This window comes from Hyla sarda, chromosome 1, assembly GCF_029499605.1.
Source record: "Hyla sarda isolate aHylSar1 chromosome 1, aHylSar1.hap1, whole genome shotgun sequence".
NCBI lineage: Eukaryota > Metazoa > Chordata > Amphibia > Anura > Hylidae > Hyla > Hyla sarda.
This window is the reverse complement of record NC_079189.1, coordinates 201341406-201361576: the sequence shown is the minus strand read 5'-3', so window position 1 is coordinate 201361576 and position 20171 is coordinate 201341406. Positions and strand designations below refer to the sequence as shown.

The following is a 20171-nucleotide window of genomic DNA, read 5'->3' as shown; positions in this document are numbered from 1 at the left end:
TGGCATTCATGCTTAAGAGGTCCCTAGTAGCCTAGATATGACATCCACTAAAGATAAATAAAAATATATTTTAACTTTATGCCTTTTAAAGACTATATACCTCAACCTACTGATCTCTTTGATGTGTATATGCACAGTGTTACAACATTTCAGTGCATGCACTGGACTGTGTATTTGGGTGGTGTGACTGCAATCCACACTTGTCTCGCTTTATACACTGGATCAAGTAGGTAGATAGTAAAACCTAATGCACAACCCTCTCCCGAGCCCCCACCAATGTTTCACCACACACTGTGTCTCTCTCAAGGGCAATAGGGGGAATGATGTCCAAACTTGCCAGAAAGAGGGTTATAGAACCTTCCTCCTATGAAGTCCCACCTGACTGACACAACACACAGGAAACAACTATCCATTGATCAACTTCTGACTGATCACAGAGAAGACCAATCCAACAATGTGGGCCTCCACCAATCATCCTACTGCTTGTCAGTGACCTCCGCGCTGGAACAATGAATAACAGGAGCATTGACAAATAGATGACTTGCACCCATGGTCCTCCTCCTTATTGGCTGATTCTCCTCTGATGCAGATGCAAACCAATTGCTGCACAAACACTTTGACTCAGTCACGGAGATCAGAAACTACTGCACAAGCACAGGTGATTGAAGTGCAGCAGAGGCTGTGCAAACACTTTAAACATCACCACCGCCACTGATGGAATGCGCAGAGCACTGCCGGGCACAGCCAGGTGTGACATCCTAGGAGGGAGGTTATTTGGCTTGTTTGGATTCCATTTACTCTATCACCCATGAGAAAGCCACTATGTGTGGCGACAAATCGGGGCATGGGTAAGATGAAGTTAGCATGGACTGCAGTCCCACCACCCACATACAGTGCGTGGGTTGAGGTTTTTAAAAAGGAATATACATTAAAAGTTATATTTTATTTAACTTTAGTGGATGAGAATTCTAGGGTTCTAGTGACCTCCTCGGTGGTCAATGGTATATATATATTATAGCCTTAGTATAAAGTCCTGATTTGTCCATTTCTGTCTAAAGGGACACATTCTATCATATATCTTAAAAAAAAAAAAAAAAACACCTGAAGAGTAGTTGTCAACCTATATATAGTAAATATATATATATATATATATATATATATATATATCTCAAAAGTATTGTTAGGTGTGGCATCAAGAGCATTTGGGCACCAATGTGCTAAAAGGGAATGTGGATATTTATAAGGTAGCCATTTGGCTAAAATAGAACTTATTGAGGGAGATTTATCAAAACCTGCACGGAGGGAATGTTGACCAGTTGCCCATAGCAACCAATCAGATTGCTTCTTTTATTTTCCAGAGGCTCTTTTTTTTCCTGTACACGGGTCTTGAGTTATCTCCCCCATTGTGTAGTAGTTTTATTAATTTGTCACTTCCATGCATCACTTTAAATGTTACATGTAAATCCTGAATACGGCGGAGTCCAGAATTTGAATTTGAAGACAATGGGAGGAAGCAGCACCTGAATCTCCGCCTGGAACACCTCTGGATGGATATTCCGAAGTGTGTATGTTCGCTAAATGTTCCATCTCACTTTTGGGCGGATATTATGATTGGAACCGTTTTACCAAGTCATCTGTAATATCAAGAGATGCAAAAGTCAATCTATAAAAAAGAGCAAATGTCAAGTGCAGGTATATTGCATAAAATTTTGTAGTTTATTCGATCATCACAGACATCACAGGTAGGTGGACAGGAAATGATGAATATCAGGTGTGGCGCACCCTTAGTCGTACCTGGTATGACTAAGGGTGCCCTGCACCTGAAACACGCCTTTCACTGTCCACCTACCAGTGAGGTTTGTGATGATGGAATAAACTACAAAATTTTACGCAACCTCCCTCTGCTGGACATTTGATCTGTTCTATGGTTTCAAGTGTGATCCGTGCTGCAGTAAATATGTTTTGTATCTCTTGTTTTGTATCAATCTATAAAAGTATTACAGCAATGCCTGGGAACTAGTTCTAAATGCTGTATAATATAATATAATTCTCATTATTCGGATTGCTAACAGTTCACACTTATATTACAGAATGATATAGAGTTCTTCAAATTAATAACAAGCACTTTATAGCAAACACCACATTCACTTCATTTGTACTGGTTTGGCAGATGTAAATGTTAAAATAACAGATGTTCCAAATATCACTTGTCAAGTAAGTCCCTAAGTTTGGATGGAAAGTGTAAATTTTTAATACGAAAACATAATGGTAAGAGCAGCTTATGTGTGAAGTGTGAACATAGAAAATATTTGTGATGAATACAGAAATGATCAAACAGAATGTAAAAGGCATGGTTTGTCATTCTCACACACTGTATTTGGAAAGCCACTGTTTCTCTCAGTGCGTAATTATATATAGTATTAGTATATATATATTATTATTAGTATACATATATATATATATATATATATATATATATATATATATATATATAAAACCTGAGGACAATGTGTATGCAACTTAAAGGGGTACTCTGGTGAAAACCTTTTTTCTTTTAAATCAACTGGTGCCAGAAACTTAAACATATTTGTAAATTACTTCTATTAAAAAATCTTAAGCCTTCCAGTACTTATTAGCTGCTGAATGCTACAGAGGAAATTCCTTTCTTTTTGGAACACTGATGACATCACGAGCACAGTGCTCTCTGCTGACATCTCTGTCCATTTTAGCAACCGTGCATAGCAGATGGGCAGCATAGGGCAGCATAGTGGCTCAGTGGTTAGCACTGCTGCCTTGCAGTGGTGGGGCCTTGGGTTCAAATCCCACTAAGGACAACAATAAATAAAGAGTTGTTGTTATTATTATAATGACATCAGCAGAGAGAACTGTGCTCGTGATGTCATCAGAGAGAATTCCAAAAAGAAAATAATTTCCTCTGTAGTATTCAGCAGCTAATAAGTACAGGAAGGATTAAGATTTTTTTAATAGAAGTAATTTACAAATCTGTTTAACTTTCTGGCACCAGTTGATTTAAAAGAAAAAAGGTTTTCACCGGAGTACCCCTTTAAAAAAGAGGAAATATGTAAAAAAAATCCTCAGTTGCAGACATTGCAGCAAAATTTACAGCGATAAAATTGTATTGTGGATTTGCTGTCTGCAACAGAACTGTAGCTGGTGCTATAAGGGCATGTTCACATGGCGAATTGAAGAGGCAGGAAATTCTGCCTCATAATCTGTGAGGAATCTATATTTCCAATCCAAGTGGATTTTCGTGTGCATCAGGTTTTTGATGCAGATCTTAAAACTCCCATTGATTTCAATGGCAGAATTCATGCAAAAACAGAGAGAAAAGTGACATGTCACTTTTTTCCATGCTGAAAATTGGAGACATGGTTTTTTGAGTGTAGTGTGGAATTTCCAACTGAAGTTAAGGGAAGGTGCAAAGCCGTGCTGATTTGCATGCAGAAATGGGCATCGATTCTGTGTTCTAATCAGTGTGGACTTTAGCTGTGTGAACATGTTCTAAGGGAGCTTTCTCATGATTCTGCCAAAGCCTCAGTGTATTGCAGAACCAGTGAGGAGAATTAAATCTTAAGAAATCTCTTTTATGGGATGTGAAAAAAATCCACACGGAATCCAAAAATCCGTAAAATCCACAAAGTGTACTTATTATATTTCAGTAGTTTAATTTCAAATTCACAACAGCAATTCTGCAACAAAATCCACATGATTTATTTATGACAGGTGTGATAGCAATCTTATATTTTCTGAAAACAAATCTATCTATCTCATATCTATCTATCTATCTATCTCATATCTATCTATCTATCTATCTATCTATCTATCTATCTATCTATCCCCTATCTATCTATCTCATATCTATCTATCTATCTAGACAAAGAATAAGTCAGCCAGCACTTTAGTTGATACCAAACTATTATATGGACCTGGCCTACAGGTGCACGCTACTAGGCTAGATATACAGCAACAGAAGAATGCAACAGCACACTACCAGCACAAGGATATAGGTGAAACATGAAAATGCAGTTAAAACATGGAAAGCTATACAGCTATGGTGTAATAGATGCAAATGTGAAACTATGAAATAGTGAGGCACTTAGCTCTCCATGTTTTAACTGCATTTTCATGTTTCACCTATATCCTTGTGCTGGCAGTGTGCTGCTGCATTCTTCTGTTGCTGTATATCTAGCCTAGTAGCGTGCACCTGTAGGCCAGGTCCATATAATAGTTTGGTATCAACTAAAGTGCTGGCTGACTTATTCTTTGTCTGTATTGCACATACGGGGGAGTGGCTACCTCCATGTTGGCCTTGCACCCCACCCACCTCTATCAGGTGTGTATATAAGGTGGCTTGGATGTTCCAGACCCTGCCATGCTTACTGAACTGTTCACACAGAGGCATATTCACAGTGTAGGGTCCGTCCCAAGGAGGCCACCTTATCGCGGTGGGACGGTCCAAGCTATTTGACCGCCGGCGGAGACAAATTTGCGAGTTAAGTGCCTCACTATTTCATAGTTTCACATTTGCATCTATTACACTATAGCTGTATAGCTCTCCATGTTTTATCTGCATGTTCATGTTTCACCTATATCCTTGTGCTGGCAGTGTGCTGCTGCATTCTTCTGTTGCTGTATATCTAGCCTAGTAGCGTGCACCTGTAGGCCAGGTCCATATAATAGTTTGGTATCAACTAAAGTGCTGGCTGACTTATTCTTTGTCTGCATTGCACATACGGGGGAGTGGCTACCTCCATGTTGGCCTTGCACCCCACCCACCTCTATCAGGTGTGTATATAAGGTGTCTTGGATGTTCCAGATCCTGCCATGCTTACTGAACTGTTCACACAGAGGCATATTCACAGAGTAGGGTCCGTCCCAGGAGGCTACCTTATCGCGGTGGGACGGTCCAAGCTATTTGACCGCCGGCGGAGACAAATTTGCGAGCTAAGTGCCTCACTATTTCATAGTTTCACATTTGCATCTATTACACCATAGCTGTATAGCTCTCCATGTTTTAACTGCATATTCATGTTTCACCTATATCTTTGTGCTGGCAGTGTGCTGCTGCATTCTTCTGTTGCTGTATATCTATCTGTCTGTCTGTCTGTCTGTATCTATCTATCTGTCTATCTATCTGTATATTTCTATCTATCTATCTCATATCTATCTGTCTGTCAGTCTGTCTGTCTGTATCTATCTGTATATTTCTATCTATCTAATATCTATCTGTCTGTCTGTCTGTCTGTCTGTATCTATCTAATATCTATCTGTCTGTCTGTCTGTCTCTATCTATCTATCTATCTATCTATCTGTATATTTCTATCTATCTATCTCATATCTATCTATCTACCTATCTATCTATCTGTATCTATCTGTATCTTTCTATCTATTTATCTGTATCTCCATCTATCTATCTATCTATCTATCTATCTATCTATCTATATATATAAATATCTATCTGTATCTCTATCTATCTATTGTATCAATCTTTCAATGTTGCACCTAAAAATCCATATGCTGGCTTATTTTTTGCGCCACCAATTCTACTTTGCAGTGACATCAGTCATTTAACCCAAAAATCTACGGCGAAATGGAAAAAAAATCATTGTGTGACGAAATTGAAGAAAAAACGCCATTTTGTGACTTTTGGGGGCTTCCGTTTCTACGCAGTACATTTTTCGGTAAAAATGACACCTTATCTTTATTCTGTAGGTCCATAAGATTAAAATGGTACCCTACTTATATAGGTTTGATTTTGTTGTACTTCTGTAAAAAATCATAACTACATGCAGAAAAATGTATACGTTTAAAATTGTCATATTCTGACCCCTATAACTTTTTTTATTTTTCTGCATATGGCGTGGAATGAGGGCTCATTTTTTGTGCCGTGATCTGAAGTTTTTAGAGGTACCATTTTTGTATTGATCAGACTTTTTGATCGCTTTTTATTCATTTTTTCATGATATAAAAAGCGACCAAAAATATGTTATTTTGGACTTTGGAATTTTTTGCGCGTACGCCATTGACCGTGATATATTTTTATAGTTTGGACATTTAGGCACGTGGCGATACCACATATGTTAATATTTATTTTTATTTACATGGTTTTTTTTTTTATGGGAAAAGGGGGGTGATTTGAACTTTTATTAACCCCTTAAGGACCAAGGGCGTACAGGTACGCCCTTGGTCCTGCTCTCCTGATATAACGCGGGGTTACACAGTAACCCCGCGTCATATCGCGGCGGGCCCGGCGTCATAGTGAAGCCGGGACCCGCCTCTAATAGCGCGCAGTGCCGATCGCGGCACCGCGCGCTATTAACCCTTTAGCCGCGCGCTCAGAGCTGAGCCGCGCGGCTAAAAGTGAAACCGAAAGTGGCCGGCTAGCTCAGTCGGGCTGTTCGGGATAGCCGCGGCTAATCGCGGCATCCCGAACAGCTGACAGGACAGCGGGAGGGCCCCTACCTGCCTCCTCGCTGTCCGATCGCCGAATGACTGCTCAGTGCCTGAGATCCAGGCATGAGCAGTCATGCGGCAGAATCGTTGATCACTGGTTTCTTATGAGAAACCAGTGATCAGCATAGAAGATCAGTGTGTGCAGTGTTATAGGTCCCTATGGGACCTATAACACTGCAAAAAAAAAGTGAAAAAAAAAAGTGAATAAATATCATTTAACTCCTCCCCTATTAAAAGTTTGAATCACCCCCCTTTTCCAATAAAAAAAAAAACACAGTGTAAATAAAAAGAAAAATGAACATATATGGTATCACCGCGTGCGGAAATGTCCGAATTATAAAGATATATCATTAATTAAACCGCTCGGTCAATGGCGTGCGCGCAAAAAAATTCCAAAGTCCAAAATAGTGCTTTTTTGGTCACTTTTTATATCATTTAAAAATGAATAAAAAGCGATCAATAAGTCCTATCAATGCAAAAATTGTACCGTTAAAAACTTCAGATCACGGCGCAAAAAATGAGCCCTCATACCACCCCATACACGGAAAAATAAAAAAGTTATAGGGGTCAGAAGATGACAATTTTAAACGTATTAATTTTCCTGCATGTAGTTATGATTTTTTCCAGAAGTCTTAAAAAATCAAATCTATATAAGTAGGGTATCATTTTAATCGTATGGACCTACAGAATAAAGATAAGGTGTCATTTTTACCGAAAAATGTACTACCTAGAAACGGAAGCCCCCAAAAGTTACAAAACTGCGTTTTTTTTTCAATTTTGTCGCACAATGATTTTTTTTTCCGTTTCACCGTAGATTTTTGGGCAAAATGACTGACGTCATTACAAATTAGAATTGGTGGCGCAAAAAATAAGCCATCATATGGATTTTTAGGTGCAAAATTGAAAGAGTTATGATTTTTTAAAGGCAAGGAGCAAAAAACGAAAATGCAAAAACGGAAAAAACCCCGGTCCTTAAGGGGTTAAGGAAAGGGTTAAATCACATTTATTAACTTTTTTTTACACTTTTTTTTTGTAGCGTTATAGCGCCCATAGGGACCTATAACACTGCACACACTGATCTTATACCCTGTTCACTGCAAAGCCATAGCTTTGCAATGATTAGCGTTATCGGTGGTCGATTGCCCAAGCCTGCATCTCAGGCTTGGAGCAATCAATCGCTGAGGGGACACGCCGGAGGCAAGTAAAAGGACCTCCGCTCGTGTCCCAGCTGATTGGGACACCGCATTTTCACTGCGGTAGTCCCGATCAGCCCCGCTGAGCAGCCGGGCAGCTTTCACTTTTGTTTTTGACGCGGCGTTCAACTTTGAACGCCGCGTCTAAAGGGTTAATAGCGCGCGGCACCGTGATCGCTGCCGCGCGCTATTAGCCCCGGGTCCCAGCATCAGATACATACCGGGACCGACCCGATATGACGCGGGGTCACCACGTGACCCCGCGTTATATCGCGGGAGCCGGCCAAGGAGGTAAATATACCTCCTTGGTCGTTAAGGGGTTAAAGAAAAATTGTGATAGTTCAGCACACGAAAAACCATTTAGGTGTTAAGTCATAAAATTTTCCTGGTAACTAAAATAAGAAAAAAATCCCTACATCTACTAGTACTATATAAAGCTACATTACATCAGCATTATGTGGATGTTGGTGGATATACTTGTCTAGTGAATAATTAATTAATCAATCTTTTGCGGGGGGAAGAATTAATTCAGGGTTTGTAGAGTGGGTTAGAATTTCCTATGGGTAGTTCATGGCGACCAGAGTTTACAGAACTTAACGTGTGACCGATGCTCCCAAGCAGCCAACTCCTCCAGTCTACATATCTGGTCAGTTCTTGAAATCCACTCATTTAGGGTGGGGGTTGACTGTGCTTTCCAGGATCTGGAGAGGAGGATTCTGGCTGCGGAAAAAAGGTTCTGACCAGAGGCAGGGACCCGGCCGGTGTATCGCTTGGGAAGACATGTAAAAGCAACACCGGTTGGAGGGGTAGATTCAGATTACAGATCTGGTTAATAGTATTATGTATAAGGGACCAGTAGTTCTGAACTAAAGGACAAGTACTATGTACTAAAAAATGTACTAAAAAATTGGAGACCAATGTCACATTTTAGATTTGCTTAGTTCACCAATATTGGGAAGTCACTTGTTCCACAGCCATGTACCGGATTTAAGGTCTTACATATGGGGGATCTGATATATGTGGCCTCGCCTTCGCTTTTCATTGATTAAAGGACATGATATCTATTAATCATTATCTTTTGAGCCTCTAAACAGAAGTTTTAATAGGCTGCCATAACTCAGAAAAGTAATGCAATTACCATTAAGTGGGAGAGGGGAAGAAAAAATCCAGCTGTATACATCTTCCATAATATTCTACAGAGATTCTACAGCTATTCACTTCCGCATTCATATATTATAATGTATTCTCAGTTTGGAGACATTATTCACGGACCTCTCACTTAGATCATGATAAAGCTGCGTGCCATAATGTTAACAAAGGCTCCTGTCATAAGAGCCTCTTAAAAAATCCAATCCAGTGCCTGTCATGATTTCTGCATACACAATAGACAAGCGCATACAGTGTCGAAGGTTCCCACTCCATTTAGGATAATGGGGAGACCCCTGGCAGCCAGTCTAAACTTCATTTTCTACTCATTTACACCGGACAGCAGAATGTTCTGGTAGGGAGTCTTTCCCTTGTTTTCTTATGAGAAGACAAATAGATGGATAGATAGATAAATATGATATAGATAGATAGATAGATAGATAGATAGGGGTGTGAATAGAGCTGTAGATATCTATCTATCTATCTATCTATCTATCTCATATCTATTTATTTATTTATCTATCTAAGTGTAACAATAGAGTACCAAAAAGCTTTCCGCACTCTCCGCACAGTATAAGACTCGAAGCTCCTGTTCAGAGACGCCGGCAGATCAGGGCAGCATCAGGTGCATAGCGCTCAGAGATGAGGCGATTACCGGCAATTTCGCGCCGTATGCGCTTCTTCCGGCCTTGAGGCCTACGGCAGTGTTTTCGAAGAATTGTCTCTCCAGCTGTTGCAAAACTACAACTCCCAGCATGCCCGGACAGTCTTAAGCTGGAAATTAGAGTTTTGCAACAGAAGGTGGCATTTTGGTGGGTAGTTGGGCCCTTAGTCCAGTGTTTCCCAACCTGAGTGCCTCCAGCTGTTGCAAAACTACAACTCCCAGCATGCCCAAACAGCCAAAGCCTGTTTGGAAAACACTGGACTAAGGGCCTACGTACCAAATGTTACGTGGCCACCCTCCTACCAACCAAACATATACCTGCCTACCTACCAACCAAACATATTACCTACCTAGCAAACGCTTTTCCTGCCTACCTAACAAACGTATAACCTACCTACCTAGCGGCAAACCTTTTACTTGCCTTCCTACCAACTGAACTTACTACCTGCCTAAATAACTTGCAAACTTACTACTTGCCTACCTACTTAGAGAATGTTCTACCTACCTAATTTATTACTTGTAAAACGTACTACCTGCTTACCTAGCAAACATATTACCTGGGGGTGGGGCAGGCATATTCTGTACACAGGGGCCCTCTGTTGTCTGTGTCCGCCCTTGGGTGGTTTGACTCAGGGCCGGCAGGTGGAGAGAAGCTGGCGGCGGTGGTCTCTGGCCTGAGGATAGGCAGGGGGGCAGCGGTGGTGGTGGTTGGACTCAGGAGGACCCCAGGACAGGCAGGGGGAGAAAAGCGGGTGGCGGCAGCAGTCTCTGGCCCCGCAAAAGCCCCTGCAGTTCATTGACTTAAAGCGCCCGCTTTAAATCATTGATCTACAGCGGCTTCTGCGGGGTCGGGCAGGGGGGGAGAAATAGCCGATAACTTATACCGGAATATCGGTATAAGTTATCGGCTATCGGCCTGAAAGGTCACAGATTATCGGTATTGGCCCTAGAAAATCAATATCGGTTGATCCCTAATATATATATATATATATATATATATATATAAAATCTATCGAGAGACGAACCACCAAGTATACAGAAACAAAAGTATGATGACAGTAGGCCAGAATTACATATACCCACCACCATCTACATAATAGAAACGTACGGACAATAAATAGGTAAAAAAGTATTAAAGATGTAAGTATTCGAGATGTGTGGACAGAAAGCAGAAGAGTCATCATACACCAAAAATACTAAAACTCTAGGTCTGTTGAAGTTGCTCAGGAGGTAAGTAAAAACATGTTGGGGAATCACAATTCCTAACACATCAGATATAGAATCTCCGACATCTCTTTAATAGCGACCCAGGCAGTCGTTTATGGCTGTTATGGAGCTTTATGCAGAGTTTGTTTAAGCATTTTCTTAGAGTAGGAAGCATTCATTGTCCAGAACTTCACCTTGGTTCATTATTCATAACAGGTTGGATGATGAATGTGTCTTGGGCCTTTTCTCCTGACTATGTATGCCATGCCCAATGCCACATATAGAATCTAAGAAATAACCTTTGTGTTCCATATTCTTCTAAGCATTTAAGGGCATGTTCACACAGCTAATATCGGGCGGATTTCTGTGGCAAAACCCACAAGATGTAGCTTCAGGTTTTTTCTGAGTCTCTTCCCCCTATAATTTTGTTTCCTTGCTGTACACAAATAACACACAACATCATACAATACCTGGAACCCCTTTCCCCTGCTATATGTAATGCTGGCTACAAGTGGGATGCCGCATCCTATTACTTGCTTTATTAGATCAGTGAGTGTGATCATTATGGGAGAAAGCTGGAATAATACACAAATCCTTTCCGAGAATAACTGGAGTGTGATCAGAGAAAATGAGGAAGATAATCGAGGATACAACTGGCTTGTAGATCAGCTATGGCTACATTTAGAATGAAAATGTACATTAACAGCAACAATTCAATATAATCAAAACTGTCCATCTCCCCTGGGCAGCAATAAATGGGCCAAGATGTTCAGGGAACCCAGAGAATTCACTGTGGAATTCTAGACTTAATTCCAAACTCTCTAAAATCCTAGTTCCAAATTCATTCTCCGCATGACTGCAGCGCACAACTGGCCAAGGACTGTAAAATAGGATGAGAGCCACACAAGCCGATTTGTGATGTGGCAGCAGACAGAAAACAAAATCTCTCAATGTAAACTGCAAATTCATCTACACGCAGAAATACAAGATACATCATATTTGTGTCCAAGAGGAATGTGATGAACAATTCCTATAAACCATGTATAGGTTCTGATAAGCGCAGGTGCTTCCCAAGTACTTTAAATGGTAAGGGAAGCACCTGTGTGCAAGTTCATACGCTCTATGTTTTAAAGAGAACCCTCAGATCACAGGAGCTGAACGATGCCTGAATACAATATTTAAAGGGGTACCTGGTGGAAAACTTTTTTTTTATCAACTGGTGCCAGAAAATTAAACAGATTTGTAAATTACTTCTATTAACAAAATCTTAACCCTTCCAGTACTTATTAGCTGCTGAATACTACAAAGGAAATGCTTTTCTTTTTGGAACACAGAGCTCTTTGCTGACATCATGACCACAGTGCTCTCTGCTGACATCTCTGTCCATTTTAAGAACTGTCCAGAGTAGGAGAATATCCCCATAGAAAACATATGCTGCTCTGAACAGTTCCTAAAATGGACAGAGATGTCAGCAGAGAGCACTGTGCTCGTGATTCAGCAGAGAGCACTGTGTTCCAAAAAGAAAATAATTTCCTCTGTAGAATTCAGCAGCTAATAAGTACTGGAAGGATTAAGATTTTTTAATAGAAGTCATTTACAAATCCTGCACGTTTAATTTACAAATCTGTTTAATTTTCTGGCACCAGTTGATTTAAAAAAAATAAAATAAAAAAGTTTTCCACCAGAGTACCCCTTTAAGTAATAGACTCAACATAAACCAGTGAATAGTACAAAACCTTTCAATCAGGGGAATCCTTAGGGGAAATTGGACCCTGCTGAATCATAAGACCTGTGATTTCTTAAACATCAGATCTGCATGACTTGCTAGGTTCACAAATATGTATTATGATCAAGTAAAACCCAGCAGCGGGTCCAAAACACAAATGTTTTTGCTATAGTTTTTCACCATGTTGGTTCCATCCCTGTTTTTTGGCTACACATTCGGAATAAATTACTGACCAAAATACCACATGTGAACGCGGCCTAGGTGTTTTTCAAATCCATTCAAAAGATTGTTACATATGCTCACCTAACCAGTGGACAATGCTGTTCTACAATAAACAACCCTTTTAAAGGTGGAAAACTATTTTATTTTTTTTGCAAATCAAATGGTGCCAGAACGTTAAACAGATTTGTAAATTACTTCCATTAAAAAAAAAAAAATCTTAACCCTTACAGTATCTATCAGCTGTATACTACAGAGGAAATTGAGTTGTTCATTCCAGTCTGACCACTGTGCTGACACCTCTGTCCATGTCAGGAACTGTCCAGAGCAGGATCAAATCCCCATAGCAAACCTCTCCTGCTCTGGACGGGGATGCTGAACTGCAGCATACATGCAGTTCAGCATCCTCCCCAAACCTACCCTCCCTACCCTGCAAACTTGATGTAAAGGGCTCAATGCTGGAAGTCAACCCCTGTACATGAACCGTGCAGGACAGGGTGGATGGGCATGCTGTATCTGTAGTCCAGTCTCGAAGACGCTTGGAAGAAAAACATCATTTTAAATTTTTACCAAAAGCCATCAGCTAAGAGACAAGTATCATTTGTTTTATCTCCCTATAAGCTATCTGCTAATATCCACAGCTTGGAGCATGACATAAAGTAGACATATTCTCTTTAGGGTTAGGTCACACATACCGTTTACACAGGGTATTTTATGCTGCGAGAAATACGCTGCTTATTCTCCTATGAACAAACACACACAGGGCTACCTTGCAGCAGCCCTGTGTACACACTGGGGGAGATTCATCAAAACCTGTGCAGAGGAAGAGTGGTGCAGTTGCCCATAGCAACCAATCAGATTGCTTCTTTCATTTTCCACAGGCCTCTTTAGAGGCCTGTGGAAAATGAAAGAAGCAATCTGATTGGTTGCTATGGGCAACTGCATCACTCTTCCTCTGCACAGGTTTTGATAAATCTCCCCCACTGAGCTTTGGAGGCTCTCGGCCCATCTTCAAGCTTTCCTGCACTCACAAGGCTGCCGCAGGTGTGTGCTCATAGGAGAATTTGCCGTATATTTCCCGTTGTGCAGTGGATTTACCACAGAGTGAAATATGCTGCGTATATACTATGTGTGACCCTTCCCTTAACAACAATGGACGTAAATGTATCTCATGGTGCCGCGGTTCTTTGTGCACCGTGACACACATTTATGCTTTGTAAGGACCGCGGGCACCAGACCGGTGCTCAATTCATGCACAGCAGATCCCGGCTGCTATCAGCCAGGGACCCGCCGGTAATGGCAGATATCAGAGATTGTGCTGATGTCCGCCATTAACCCCTCAGATGCTGTGATCAATGCAGATCATGGCATCTGCGGCTGTGCGGCACTTAAAATGGATGCTCTGATCACCCACAGCGCTGCCGCGAGGATCCGATCATCCGGCATGGCGGCCGGAGGTCCCCTCACCTGCCTCTGGCCATCTCCTGGAGTCTTCTGCTCTGGTCAGAGATCGAGCAGACCAGAGCAGAAGATCGCCAATAACACTGATCAATGCTATGCCATATGCATAGTACTGAACAGTATTTGCAATCAAATGATTGCTATAAGTAGTCCCCTATGGGGGTAAAAAAAAATAAAAAGTATAAAAATGTAAAAAAAAAAAAAAAGTTAATGTGAAAAATTCCCTCCCCCAATAAAAATGTAAATCGTCCCTTTTTCCCATTTTACCCCCAAAAAGTGTAAAAAATTATGAATAAACATATTTGGTATTGCAATGTGCATAGATGTCCGAACTATCAAAATATAATGTTAATTATACCGTATGGTGAACGGCGTAAACATGAAAAAAAAAAAGTCACATTTTATTCCCCCAAAAATTAATAAAAAGTGATTAAAATGTAAAATATAAGAAAAAGTGATAACATTAAAGAAAACTACAGATCATGGCACAAAAAATTTGCCCTCACACCGCCCCCATATACGGAAAATTAGAAAGTTATAGGTGGTCAAAATAGGACAATTTTAAACATACAAATTTTGTTAAAATAGTTTGAGATTTTTTTTAAAGTGGTACCATTATAGAAAAATAACATGGGTATTATTTTAATTGTATTTACCCACAGAATAAAGAAAACATGTCATTTTTAAAGTAAAGTGTACAGTGTGAAAACCAAATCTTCCAAAATGTCTTAAATTGCGGTTTTCTTTTCAATTTCCCCAAGTAAAATAATGTTTTTTTGGTTGTGCCGTACATTTTATGGTAAAATTGATGATGCAAAAAACAAGCCCTTACATGGGTCTGTGTATTAAAGTATAAAAAGGTTATGATTTTTTAAGGTAAGGAGGAAAAAACAAAATTGCTAAAATAAAATTGGCTTGGTCCTTAAAGGGGTAATCCGCTGCTCAGTGTTTGGAACAAACTGTTCCGAACGCTGGAGCCGGCACTGGGAGCTTGTGATGTCATAGCTCCACCCCCTCATGACGTCACTCCCTCACCCCTCAATGCAAGTCTATGGGAGGAGGTGTGGCGGCAGCGGAGTACCCCTTTAAGGCTAAAATGGGCATGGTCCTTAAGGGGTTAAATAACTATTTAGTTAACCCAAACCACAAAATGTCCGAAAAAGTCATACTGTACACACTGTCCACTCTTTCTATACATTCACCACACTCTTGAGGGAATCAATGAAGGCTATGCAGGCTCCAAAATAGAGATACAGTAGATAGATAGATAGATGGATAGATAGATAGCAGAAAAATAGCAGCACACAGGTACTTTGGTGAAAAAAATGTGGTCTTTATTCACCCATCATCAGAGGTGACAATGGCTGCGAGAGGCAACCGAAAAGTCGCCTCTGATGATGGGTGAATAAAGACCACATTTTTTTCACCAAAGTACCTGTGTGCTGCTATTTTTCTGCTTTCTACGTATTTGGGACTTTCACATTGGGACCAAGTCCAACATAGCTAGCACCAGAATATTACTTTTCCAGTGCTGCCCATATTTGCTTTTTCTACCTAGATAGATGGATAGATAAATAGATAGATAGATAGATAGATATATAGATATTAGATAAATAGATGGCTAGATAGATAATAGATAGATAGATAGATAGATAGATAGATAGACTGGCAGATAGATAGTTTGTTAGATAGATAGATAGACAGACAGACAGACAGACAGTCAGATAGACAGACAGACAGACAGACAGACAGACAGACAGACAGATAGATAGATAGATAGATAGATAGATAGACATGAGATAGATGATAGATAGATAGGAGATAGATAGATATGAGATAGATGATAGATAGATGATAGATAGATAGATAGATAGATAGATATGAGATAGATGATAGATAGATGATAGATAGATAGACATGAGATAGATGATAGATAGATAGATAGATAGATAGATAGATAGGTGATAGATAGATATGAGATAGATGATAGATAGATAGATAGATAGATAGATAGATAGATAGATAGGTGATAGATAGATATGAGATAGATGATAGATAGATAGATAGATAGATAGATAGGTGATAGATAGATATGAGATAGATGATAGATAGATAGATAGATAGATAGATAGATAGATAGGTGATAGATAGATATGAGATAGATGATAGATAGATAGATAGATAGATAGATAGATAGATAGATAGATAGATAGATAGATAGATAGATAGGTGATAGATAGATATGAGATAGATGATAGATAGATAGATAGATAGATAGGTGATAGATAGATATGAGATAGATGATAGATAGATAGATAGATAGATAGGTGATAGATAGATATGAGATAGATGATAGATAGATATGAGATAGATGATAGAGAGATAGATAGATAGATAGATAGGTGATAGATAGATATGAGATAGATGATAGATAGATAGATAGATAGATAGATAGATAGATAGATAGGTGACAGATAGATATGAGATAGATGATAGATAGATAGATAGATAGATAGATAGATGATAGATAAACAAGAAGCTGGGGGGGCGTTCAGTGGGGGCTATTCCTTGAATCAGTATCGTTCTGTGATGACATGCTATAGATGTCCTAATAGATAGAGAGCTGTCTGGTAGCAGAAAGAACATCAGTCTGAATAAATGTCACATTTTAGAAACACCACAGCGAGCGTGAGACAAAAGCGACCGCTTTGCGGGTAAAACACTTCTCCAAACAGAAATCAATAGTTGTATAGATTGTGGATTTATGGCGGAATACACAGCCTAATAAAAGGCCCTATTGATCTGTCATAGTGATATTAATGAAGCGCTGATGGATCCGCTAATCAGGAGCCAAAAAGCAGCAATAATCCAGTCAAAGCTTCCTTCCAACCGTGCTGCTGTATTCTGCATTAAAGCCAACATTACTTCCTCCTGGGTCTGAGGCATTACTGTCAGGAATAGTTTAAGGAAAATAGATCAATAAATAAAAAAATAATAGGGGAAATGAAAATGCATGTTCATGCTGGATTTGGATTCAGTGCAGTTATCAAAATAATCCTTCACGCAGGCATAATATACACGCGACCAATGAAACTGACTGTGAGAGCGCAAGCTATTTCCAGGGTGGGGAGAAATTACAGTATTCCCCGGCTTTTTTAATATCACAAAACAATCTGCACAGTTTTTTTTTTCAATACATTTATTGAACAGACAATTAAAGCTGGGGAGTGTGGGTTATATCTAAAAGGCTTCGAGTCTAAAGACTCCTCTGCTTGCACAGTCGGGGGAAGACGGGGAAGCATGCTGTGTTTTATAATGTTAATTATTGTTGTTGTGCTAAGGGGTTTAAATATCACAGAGAATGTATTCTATTAAAGGGGATGTCTCATCAAATGGCTGATTTTACCAGGAAAAGCCAAAAACAGGCATTTTATCTACAGCAGCTGTAGTATTATTCATTCATTACAAGGGCCGCTAGAGTCCTCCAGAATAGAAGCCGCTCTCCATTTTGGCTTATATGGAAGGGTCTATGATGCCCTTTTGCACCGGAGATGCTGCAACATGTACTGACAGCATCACTTATATTTACAGTGTGGTATTGTCACTGCAGTAATCTACATCACTACATGGAGACAAAATGTAAAAATATAAAGTATTACTGGCATTTAAATACAGTTTTTTGTCATGGCACATAGGCATGCCACAACTTAAGATTGGTCAGAGTCCTAGTACTGAGACCTCCTCCCATTCTTTGTTATAGCTGGGTAAAGCCCACACTGTGGCTTTTCATTCCCTGCTTGGCACTCAATGCAAGAGAGGGGCTCCATAGACTATAATGGAATCCATCTCCTGTAATCGGCCAGACTGAGTGACATGCCAGGGCACTGATCCGTCATTACACTGATATGATTTCAATAACCTTGACTAGCCACCCCCTGTTGGCAGTGGCCACCTTTATTTCATTTGGTCTGGGCATCTGATTGCAGCCCTGGAGGTAGAAAGAAAGATTCATAGGAGATATGAGATAGATAGATAGATAGATAGATAGATAGATAGATATGAGATAGATAGATAGATATGAGATAGATATATAGAAAGATAGATATGAGATAGATAGATATGAGATAGATAGACATGAGATACATATGAGATAGATAGATAGATAGATATGAGATAGATAGATAGATAGATAGATAGATATGAGATAGATAGATAGATAGATATGAAATAGATAGATATGAGATAGATAGATAGATAGATAGATATGAGATAGATAGATATGAGATAGATAGATATGAGATAGATAGATATGAGATACATATGAGATAGATAGATAGATATGAGATATATATGAGATAGATAGATAGATAGATAGATATGAGATAGATAGATAGATAATAAAGAGAAGTGGGCAGCACTACGGAGTGAAGGTTTGTGCTAGCTGGTGTACTTGGTCGCAAGTCCCAGGTAGATATGCAGAGAAGGCAGCAGCACTTACTGGATATAGGTGAATAATGTGCGGCTTTATTCACAAAACATCAGGATAGCGACGTTTCAGCCTTCTCACAAGGCCTTTGTCAAGCTTTGACAAAGGCCTTGTGAGAAGGCTGAAACGTCGCTATCTTGATGTTTTGTGAATAAAGCCGCACATTATTCACCTATATCCAGTAAGTGCTGCTGCCTTCTCTGCATAGATAGATAGATAGATAGGAGATAGATAGATAAATAGGAGATAGATAGATGGATAGATAGATAAATAGGAGATAGATAGATATCTAGATACATAATTTATTACTTTTTAAATGAGTAGCTCTGTCAATATGAAAAATAACAGAGCCCAGAGAAAGGTAAGTCACTTCACACCAGCCCGCATGCTTGCCTTCCCTTGATTTTTTATTCTGTACACCACAGTACATGCAATCTCCTGTAACCATTTTTTCGTGATCACTGTTACCCCCTTCAGGAACCAAGTAAATATGAAATGCTGAACTTATTAGATAGAAGCGATAAAACTAATGGCAGAAGACATAACGGAATAGGGAGGAGGAAAGAAATAAAGACAGAAGGAATGGGAAGCAACTTGTTAGTTTCAGAAAGAGCTATAAAGCCTGACAAATCAATCTTCTCAGCAGTGATGGATCATAGAGCAGGATTATATGTTTCTGACTTGTATATAGGAAACCATTACAATATTACCATTAAACTCAGACACTAAGGAACTGGAAACACCCTAGGGCTATGTGTGCCAATATTCTACTGGGTTTTTCATTATGGGACTCTATGCTACAGAGTTTTATGAAAGAATAATGGTAATGGGAACCTCACTTTCTCTCATGTAAATGCATTGAATGAACCAGGCAAATCTGGAAAATACATAATACATTTCCATAAGTAATCTTTACAGTATGTGTTACATTGCATTCATCAAACACTATAGGGGGACACTTCAGGGAAAGAAAACAACTTTAAAGAAGGCATTAGGACTAGGAGTAGGTTTTATTATTTCTACAGTAAAGACACTGATAGATAGCGAGGGTATGCCATCAAAATCCACCTGGTGTCCACTGGTAGAGCAAATGGTAACACTGGTAGGAAAGTGTGAGTGCATCATGCCTTTTGCCTCCTGTGAGTGATACTTATCTTTTTCCAAAGGCCACATGGCTGGGTGTTGGATAGTCAGGGGCTGACTATAAGGCCAATAAGCGGGAAAATCAAAAGTGGATCAATGTTTTATTCTAGAGGTCAATATGGTCACAATGGTTGGACTTCGTCTTATTGGAATTTTAGCATATCTAAGCCATTGACTCGTGTTGATGTGCCCACTATTGGTCATGGACAGCATGGAGTCCTCCATTTTCTCTAGTTATGCTACGCTTATCCCCTATCCACAGGGTCTGATCACGAGGGACCTGACCACTGGTATACCCACAATTTAGTGAAGAGGGCCTGGCTCTCTCTAATGAATTCACAAGTCTGTTTCTTCTCCTCTGAGCGTTCTGGCCTCCACCTTCCAAGATTCAATCCTGCTGAACAGCAGTGATGGCCTACACAGCCAAACACCCTTTGGACCCCCACAACCAGA

At 39.8% G+C, this 20171-nt stretch overlaps 1 protein-coding gene across 2 annotated transcripts in view; it reads right to left on the bottom strand.

The window, feature by feature from the left end:
* The window catches only part of UNC5C (unc-5 netrin receptor C), a 390559-nt gene that overhangs the window by 67621 nt on the left and 302767 nt on the right, over window positions 1-20171 (bottom strand). The window lies entirely within an intron of this gene.